This window comes from Triticum aestivum, chromosome 7B (assembly GCF_018294505.1).
Source record: "Triticum aestivum cultivar Chinese Spring chromosome 7B, IWGSC CS RefSeq v2.1, whole genome shotgun sequence".
NCBI lineage: Eukaryota > Viridiplantae > Streptophyta > Magnoliopsida > Poales > Poaceae > Triticum > Triticum aestivum.
The window spans coordinates 7,412,161-7,421,989 of NC_057813.1; the positions used below are offsets into that span (position 1 = coordinate 7,412,161).

Consider the following 9,829-nt stretch of genomic DNA (forward strand, 5'->3'; position numbering starts at 1 on the left):
GGCCCGTCACCGCCCCCGGCCACCGCCTCGCCGTCGCCGTCGCCCCGCTGTGAGCTCTCCCCCTCTAACTCCTCTCCCTCGCCCCCGGCGGCCACCATGGGCGCCGCCCCTCCCCGAGCCCACACACACACACACACAAGCATGATGAACACACACACACACACACACGTACATATGTATGAATTAATGCATGTATATATTAGTATATACGTATTTTGTATGTTTAATTAGTTTAGATTATTTAGATTATTATTTTTTCACTATTATATATGTATGAATGCATGTTAGATGGATATAATTAGTGTTTAATTAGTATGGAAATTTTTTATATAATGTTGTTTTTTAGTTTTTTAATGGATGTGTAGAAGTTGTGTTTTCTGGTTTTAGTGTTAGATGCTTAATTAGTATGAAATAGTATATAGATTTTTGACATATGCAATTATAGCATAATTAGTGTTATATAGAAATGTTAGAAATTTTAGTTATCAAAATCCAATCATTAAAAAAATGTTACTTTTTGCGGGCATATAGCTAGTATTTGTTCTCGACGATGCCCGGCCCGCATCCTCGCCGTTGACCCGTCCGCGACGACATCCGGCTGACCCATGTCCGGGACTGGGCTCCGCTGGGCTGGCACTGGGAGGTGCTGCCTGGAGGGGCGCGCCGCTTGATGAGGAACCCGGCCCCGGGTCCCGTCGTCAACCCTGATCTCGTTTGGTGGCGTTCGCATGGACCAGTTTCGGTGCGGAGGGACCCGGCCCCGCCGGAGGTGGTACATCGCCGTGTCAGGGAGGAGGACGAGCACGTCCATCGCTACATGGTTGTGTTAGAAGGCGGCAGGTTCTCCAATACCTGGCAGTTTCTTCAGGGATCTCACTTCAGCTATGATCCTGTGAGGGTTCCTTCTCTTTGGGTGTCCACCGCCCGCGCCGCAGGAACCGCGAGTGTCCTAGATTCTTCTGTAGTATTCGATCTTTAATTAGCTACCTAGCCAGTGATGTACTATTCAATATTATATATTATTCGAGACGATGTATTCAAGATTATATCTATTATTCTAGACGATGTATTCAAGATTATATCTATTATTCGAGACGATGTAATTTGAATACTAAATTGTTTTATATTTCTTTTGGATTAGTTAAATAAAAGCTATGGCAGACAATACCGACAGAGAGGGAGAACAGACCATGTTCGATATGATACGCGGGCCAGATGATGATCAGAATGAAGAAGATTATGACGGCTCCGAATTTCTAAACAACACCGGAGAGGGTAATATGATATTCGATCGCGACGGCCGAATTGATGAAGCCATGAACTACGATTATGACGATGACGAAGAACATGTTGATCCCAAAACAACAAAGACCGGCGAGGTATATTTATATAAGCAGGCATCTGGTGATCATCACATGTTTTAAATGACTTGAAGATATATTAACGAATCGATCTTTGTTCTTTCAGCCATCCGGATCGAGCAAATCTTCAGGCAAAAGGACAAAACGAGGCCCGGACAAAAAGTTGAAGGAGGGCGTAAAGTACAATATCGAGGCAGTCAGACCTAATGGTGAACCATTAGTGCCTAAGAAGATTGCGGACAAGTTCGTTCGTCGATGCGGAGTTCTTGTGAAGGACCAACTCCCGATCAAACTTCAAGAATGGAGAGAGCCAGCAAAGCCACGTCCAGATGTTACTTTTGTCGACAAGAATCAAAAAGATCTGCTTTGGAATACTCTCATGGAACATTTCACCCTACCAGATCATTTCACAAAAGCAGATGTGCAGAAAGTCAAGGACGCTGCTCTTAGGAAGATGGCGGTTGCATTCAAGAACCACAAGAATCGTGAATGGGACAAGTACGTCAAGGGAGGAAGGAAGACTCCAGTATTCGAGGGAACACTAGAGAACCAACATGCTCATTGGGACGATTTCGTGAAATTCAAGGATTCGGAATTAGCTAAGGAACGGTCGAGAATAAACAAGAAGAATGCCGAAAAAAAGGATAAGTTCCATAAGCTGGGGCCAGGTGGCTATGCGGTGGCAATGCCTAAGTGGGATAAGTTTGAGAAAGAGATGGAGGATGCAGGTGTCACTCCGGTTACTAAGAGCTGGCCCCCTAGGTGCAGGACTTGGTTCTATGCGCATGGGGGGGAGTTGGACCCGAAGACAGGCAATGTTTCAACGAAGGCAAGTCTGAAGGGAGCCGACGATGCGATACTTGTTGCAATAGGAGAGGCACGGTCGGGGGTGTTCCAGCCCAACAGAGAGAACGACGAGCTTACGCGTGCCCTGGGAAATCCTGAACACCCGGGAAGAACACGAGGCAAGGGCGCTATTCCGTGGTATGAGGGGTTTTCAGACTGGAACACCGACTACAGAATCCATGCGAGAAAGAAGATTGCGGAGGAGAAGAAGAGGAAGATGGAGGAGGAGCAGAGGAAGCGGGACTATGAACGCCTTCAAGGCCTAGAAGCAAGTCAAGCGGAATTGGCAGTCAAATTCCAGCGGCAGCAGGAGCAGATCGACTCACTTACCCAGCAAAGGGGGTCTCAGCAGCTGCAGCAGCTAGCGGATGATCCAGCATTGGATAGCACCGCCCCATCCATGCCGAGAAGCAGTGTGGGTTCTGCCCCAGACGATGCAATGTTGGGTAGATACCCCGTGGATGACATCACGGAGAACACTAACTGCGAGCTACACGTCAAAATAACGAACATATCCATGAAGGTGGCGGACGCCGTTGCTTTTACAAATCCCCCCGAGGCAACCTTCCATTGCAACCCGATTCCAGCGGGCTATGCTCGTGTCTTGGTTGATGAGGTGGTGGACCCACCATATTCGGAGCTACAGCTTGACATTCCTGGAGGTGACGACGAGCGCTTTCTCGGAGAGGCCAAACATCGTATCATCCTATGGAAAAAGGATTGCATCATCTTTCGAAGGCCACTGACACCGCGTCAGCCGACTCCTCGTCGAAGTCCGCCACCGAGTCAGCAGACTCCCGCTCCTGCAAGTCCACCAAGTCCGGCAAAGTGTTAGGCCACTCCTCCTCCAAGTCCGGCAAAGTGTCAGGCCACTCCTCCTCCTCCAAGTCCGCCACATCGTCAGACGTCCACTCCTCCTCCAAGTCCGGCACAACCTTAGGCCACTCCTCCAAGTCCGGCACAGCTTCAGGCCACTCCTCCTCGTCCAACTCAGCCCCGTCAGCCGTCTCCGCCACCTCAGCAAACGCAGAAGAGACACCCCGCAACTATGGTGCGTAGCAGTACGAGTCGAGGTAGTACAGGAAATACAGGCGGAGGCAAGCGATATAAATATGGTCCAAGCCTAACGCCTCTTCCGCAGAGGCCTTATGACAAGTCCGAGGAGGAAAACGCAGCCATATCGAAGGCCGAGGTGGAAGCCCATTTTGCACCGAAACCGCCACCGCCGCCAAGGGAGAAAGTGCCTAAGGAAACGATTGACCACTTCATTTGTATGGCTCAACCACCAGCTCCCAAGCCTGTTGACACAGACTATGAGCACCACATCAGGAAGTTAAATCGAGCACGTCTACGTAAGGACGCGAGCTCGGGATCGAGCAAACAACAAGCAGCTGTCAAAAAATGCGGGAAAACCATTCCCTAGCTGGGAGAACAGGCAGCGCAATCGATCCCCTCGCTTGTTGTACCAACAACACGTGACAGTACGCGCGCTCAATATTATTGTGGGCAAACAGTTTACGTTCCCGAGGTGGGCAATGTGGTAATAACCAAGGACCATATAATGCAGCCTGAAGTTCTCAACATCACTGTTGGACAACTCCTCGAGATCGAGCCCATGCCTGTGCTTAGAGAGGATGAAATAAAACGGAAATATGTCCGGGGCCAACCTTTGGTCGAGCCAGACAAGGTCAAGAACCTCCCAACGAGAATGTATAAATTGCATCAATGGTACATGAACATTACCAAGATTTCAGATCGATTGTCCCTCATGGTGAATGTCAAGGAGGAGCATTACTTCCATGAGAAAGCTCTGTCCGTTGAGTATTCTGAACTGTTTCAGTTATACAATCAAGATGCACTCGACAAATCTATCGTTAGTTGCTATTGTCTGTAAGTGATTTCTTTCTGTAATTTAAGTCTCAAGCTAGCTGTAGTGATCCTTTTGATCAATCATTACCTGTAATTATCCTCACTATATTCTTTTCTGTGATATTATGCAGGATGAAGATGTATGAAATGAGAAAAGGTGGACGCTTTGGCATTGGGTTCATTGACCCAAACACCGTTAATGAATACACATGACGGATAAATCCACATCATCAAAAGGACGTAGAGGACAATATGCTAGAGTTCTTGAAGCGTCTCAAATACAATGAAGATATACTACTTCCTTACAATTTCCAGTGAGTCACACTGTCTTGTACTACAAATTCTCTGTTTTTTGCCTACTAGCTAGCTACATGTTTTTGCTTACATATGCCCGCTTAATTAAGACATGCAAATGTGTGTGCATGCAGATTTCACTGGGTCTTGTGTATCATTAAAGTTGACGACGGAACAGTTGAAATACTGGACTCACTACTCAAAGCAAAAACTGACTATAACATCTTGTTTGGGATAGTCAACAGGTAATTTCAATCATTATTAACTATATATCTCGGCCTATTTAGTTCGTTATTTCATGATATGAACTATTTAATAACCCCTTTATTCATTTTCTTTGTCGGTGGGCAGGGCTTGGGCAAGGTTCATCAGCGTCACGAAAGGCGAATGGAAAAAAAAACTTCAATGGTTTCGACCCAAGGTAAGTAATTAAGTAGTACTAGCTAGCTAGCTAGCTGCCATCTCTTTAGTTATCATGCTTGATTAATTATTATCTGATCAAATTTCATTTTCGTAAAGGCCTTAAGCAGGCGTAGGGGACTGATCTGTGTGCATTCTGCGTTTGCGAGAACATTCGCATGATGGCGTCCGAAAGGAGCAGATCTCAAAGACAGGAATGGGTACGCTTGTCAGAACACTATTCACAATTTTTACACCATTATCGATATCTAGTCACACAACTAATACACATGCATATTGATCTCCTTCTTAACAGTTCAGAGAGGTGCAGGAGAAGCTCCTAGAAACGGAGCGTGTAGAAGCACTTCAAGAGGAAATAGCGGGATTTTTGCTCGACCAGGTCATAAATCCGAAGGGAGAATACTATTACCCGCTACCGCCCCATGAAAACCACTTCCAATTGTCATCGTGCTCCGAAGGCACCAATTAGTCTAATGCCACTGGCTCCGAAGGCAACATGCATATGTAGGAGAAATTGTATATAGCTATACATGTGTGTATGTGTGAATTAATTAATATGGTGGTTTGTGAGACATTGATGATATATATATGCATGATTGGTTCTACTAGAAATTCTATATATATATATATATATATATATATATATATATATATATATATATGCATAACGTGTACAATGTGTAGTATCGTAAAATACCAGCAAACGAAAAAGAATTAAAATGGAAACACAAAATTAAATGAAAAAAAATCATAAAACTAAAAAAAACCCAAACCTTATAGTATCGGTTAGTCTTACCAACCGGTACTAAAGGGCTCCAGGCCCCCGGAGCTGGGGGCTTTAGTGCCCACACTGCGGCCGTACGCGCCGGCCTGCGAAACAGTTTTTCCGCGAGCTGCAAACGTGAAAAGCGGGTCGGCGGGATGTGGGGTCTGCTAGAGATGCTCTTAAGTACAACCTATTGCTGCAAATTGTGCGGAGAAGTAACTACCTTCTTCTTCCCGACCTAAATGCCAAAAAAGGTGAAGAATTACATAACTCAGTGGCAGCTGGCATCCATATAGGATATGTTCCTGTTGCAATTTCAAAAATGATGATATGTAAGTTGCCCCCTCCGATCCACATTAAGTGTCATGGTTTTAGTTCAAGTCTGAACTAAAACCACAACACTTGTTATGGATTGGAGGGAGTAGTTAGGTTGAATTTAATTATAAATTACTTGTGAATGTTACATATCATGACAAGTAATCCATCGGTTCTAAATTACTTAAGAGTTCTAACTGTATCCTGTAACAAATTTCTTTTAGCTCAACCAATTATTGTTGTAAATTGTGCTGACAAGTGATTATCTTCTTCCTCCCAAAACGGATTCTAAAAGCAGTGAAGAACTGCAAAAGACAGTGGCAGCTTGGCAACATACGGTAAGTGCCACTTGCAATTTCAAAAGTGATTATACCTAAGCTACTAGGTTGAAATCACTATAAATTAATTATCAATATTCACAAAACACTTCCTCCATTCTAAATTACTTAAAGTTCTAATTTTGTCATATGTCACATTTCTTGTATATAGATATATATATTACTCCCTCCATCTGCATATATAGGGCCTAATACATTTTTAAGGTAGCCTTTGTCCAATAATAATGTTATGAGTATATGAGATGTATGATATAGAAATTGTATCATTAGAAACTCCTTTCACATACGAATTCGATGGTATACTTTGTGTAACATACATATCATACATTATTGTGCTAACCCATGATCAAAGATAACCTCGCAAAACGTATTAGGCCCTCTATATGTGGACGGAGGGAGTACCTTTTTTTTTGCGGGGGACGGAGGGAGTACCATCTATGATACTGAATTAGTTTCATTATTCCCTATAAGATATATTTTCATTCAATATTCATGAGCATTTCTTTTAATATATTGGTCAAGCTTGAGTAAAGTTTTAGCTTTTAGGACAACACTAATATTTCAGGTAATTTGATGAAACGGAAGAAATAGAAGATGGATGGAGTGAAACGGAAGAAATAGACGATGGATGGAGCTCAGCAACAAGAGAGCCCGGAGACATGCCAAATCCTATTAGGCGTGCAATTTAATTATTAATTGTAAAATCCAAACTATTTCAGCGAATCTCTCCTCTATTTTTTTTTCATGGTAATACGTGTCTCATTCATATCATAAAGATTAAAGTACAAGTCACGTAAGGACCGACATGACAAAAGTGAAAAGATAGCAAAATATCTCTTAACTTGACCAACGCCCATCACCTGCCTCCGGCACCACGACAGCAGCCACCGAAGAAAAGAATGATGGATCACCTCCTCACCCGAGCTCGACGCGGCTCCATCGCTGATATGCAGCTTTGCGGACCTCCAAGGTGACTCACCAAAAGTGAAGCCCTTACCGTTGAACGAATCAGACCGGGGCAACACCCCGGACACGCCATCGAACTCCAGATCTGGCACCCCACCGCGACTAAGACATCGCGGAAGAAAACCATACCTGTCATCCACGAACCACGAACCCAGCACATGTTCCGTCTTCCAGATGTCGTCGATGCAGACCACAATCTGCATCCGCTCCTGCACTACCTCCCAAGCTCCGCGCCGACGCTGGAGCAAACGCCGTCGCAACGGCGGAGCCCGAGGACACAGGTCCACCACGAGGATGGCGCCGCCGCCACGCCATCCTTGCTTGAACATACTGGTTTCCAAATCCATCCCCAACCATAGGACCAATGGCCTTGTCAAGGAAGGATCCGAAGAAGCTTTATTCAGCATTGTCATCGTCGCCGCTGAAACAAAGACGATGAACAGCCTAAAAATCTAAACTATGAGGGAGTAAAAACGATCCACACGCGTGGATCCGGCGACCCCCCTCACCACCGACGACCTCGGGGAGCCGCCGGAGGACGGCGTTGGAAGATTGGGTCTCCTGGCGGCGGCTAGGGTTCCAGCGCCAGGGACAGCCTCTATTTAGAATAGCTCAAAGTTCTCTATCAGATAGCAACGTGCCGACTTGATCAATCATACGCATTTGAACTCAAATTAGCAAGTAGCGACGTGACATCCATCTGCTTTTCGTGTTGCCAGCCATTACTATACGCTGGCTTTTCGTGTTGCCAATCATACGACTCGGACGGCAAGGTCTCCATCTCCATCTCCAACTCGGAGCCGGACGACAACGGCGACCCCGGCGCTGCGCGCGCGCCCGGCCTTCTCCTGGCGGAAGCTCTGGCGCTTCACGGGGCCCGGCTTCATGTGCGCGCTCGTGCAGCTCCTCTGGCTGCTGCTCTGGGCCACGGTCATGGGCGCGCTCGTGCAGCTGCTCTTCGCGCGCCTCGGGGTCGTCACCGGGAAGCACCTCGCCGAGCTCTGCCGGGAGGAGTACCCGCCCTGGGCCACACGCGCGCTCTGGGTCGTGACGGAGCTCGCGCTCGTCGGCGCCGACATACAGGAGGTCATCGGCAGCGCGATTGCCATCAAGATCCTCTCCGGGGGCATCGTGCCGCTCTGGGGCGGCGTCGTCATCACCGCCTTCGATCTCGTCCAGGCCGACGCCGTGTCTGCCTTCCGCTCGCTTTGACGGCGCGGCATCCTTCCGGCTCTGTTGCTGCGACGCCATCGCCAGTGGCTCAGCGAGGCAGGCGACTCCTGGCTGTTCCAGCGGAAGCTCGCCACCGCCGAGCTCGCCTCCTCGGCAATCCGTGCCTTCACGGCCAGCGTCGTTGTCTCCGAGCTGCCTTGCCCACAACGTGTTTGTGGAAATGACATGCACAATAAAAAAGAAAAAATGAAGAAAAGAAACAGCCTTCTGGGGAGACGGCTCCGAAAATTTTGACCCCAATGCCAAATGTTTCGCCGGCAGCCCCCTAGTTGGCGAAAAAAATGCCTCCTAGGGGGCTCAACGGCTGGAGATGCTCTAAATTTCTAAATCTCTGAGGTGATGCGGGTGAGAGTGGGCGACCTCGTCAAGCACGCCGGACGTCGGCCACGCGCCCTCACTGCCCCGCACGCCGGACGCTGGACGCTGGCCTCACTGTCCCGCTGCCTCGTCGGCACGCTCGAGAGAGAGGGGCATGGGAGAGGAGAGAGGAAAAGAGAGGAGAGAGGGTGAGGGCACGTGGGTGGGACCCAAATGAAAAGAGAGGAGAGAGGGAGGTGGGAGACTGAGAGTGGGCCAGCAGCAAGAAAAAGTAACCGCCGGCGTGTCCAGCTGCCCCCCGGGGGGCTGGGTTCGGGGTGGGTTTGTCGGCGTCGTTTTTCTTCAGATCCGGCGAAAAGTGAGGTTTTGGGGGCGTGAGTGGAGAGATTTTTTACCGCCAGTGCTAGAAAAATGACCTGGGGGTGTTCCTGGGGCGTGGATGGAGATGCTCTTAGCTTAACCAAACCAGGCGTCCTCGTGCCTACCAAACAAAACCATGTAATTCCATGCGGCACCAGAAAATTAATTCCGTCCATCAACTAGAGCTTCAGGACAAGGGGAGCAGGTACGTACATAACCACTAACACTCTGGCAGCAGCTACTAGTTAGGTAGCAGCCTCAGCCATCAGCGGGCAAGAAACATTTCTTCTTCTTCTTCTTCTTCTTCTTTTGGATGATTCGTGTATGGACAGCTGCTCCGGTACGTTTTTGGATAATTAGCGTGGACTAACGGTGGGCAGCGAGGGCCGTCGTTATCGGCGGCAGCATACATGCATATGCTGATCCATACTGTGTCTTGCAAGCGATCGAACACACACCAACGAGTAGTACGTACGAGCTATAGGCCATAGCTTCCGACCCAATAGAACTTCCATGCTAACAGCTCCTCCCTCTCTCTTAACGCCCATGGCATTAGTTAGGTCCGAGCCGTGACAGGGAAGCAACCTCAAAACTTTTGGAAAAAGAGAGGAATTATATTGGATTTTCTTCAACTGTCACCGCTTTGATTTTCTGATACTGACATTTTGAATGATTGCTGCAGCACACTAGTAGAAAAACACCTAATAGTCCCGATTCGTAAGGGCCTTTAGTCCCGGTTAATG

The 9,829-nt window shown here is 47.6% G+C and overlaps 1 pseudogene; it reads left to right on the top strand.

The window, feature by feature from the left end:
• The window catches only part of LOC123157539 (metal transporter Nramp2-like), a 16,780-nt pseudogene extending 8,034 nt beyond the window's left edge, over positions 1-8,746 (top strand).
• Positions 8,747-9,829: the final 1,083 nt, after the last annotated feature.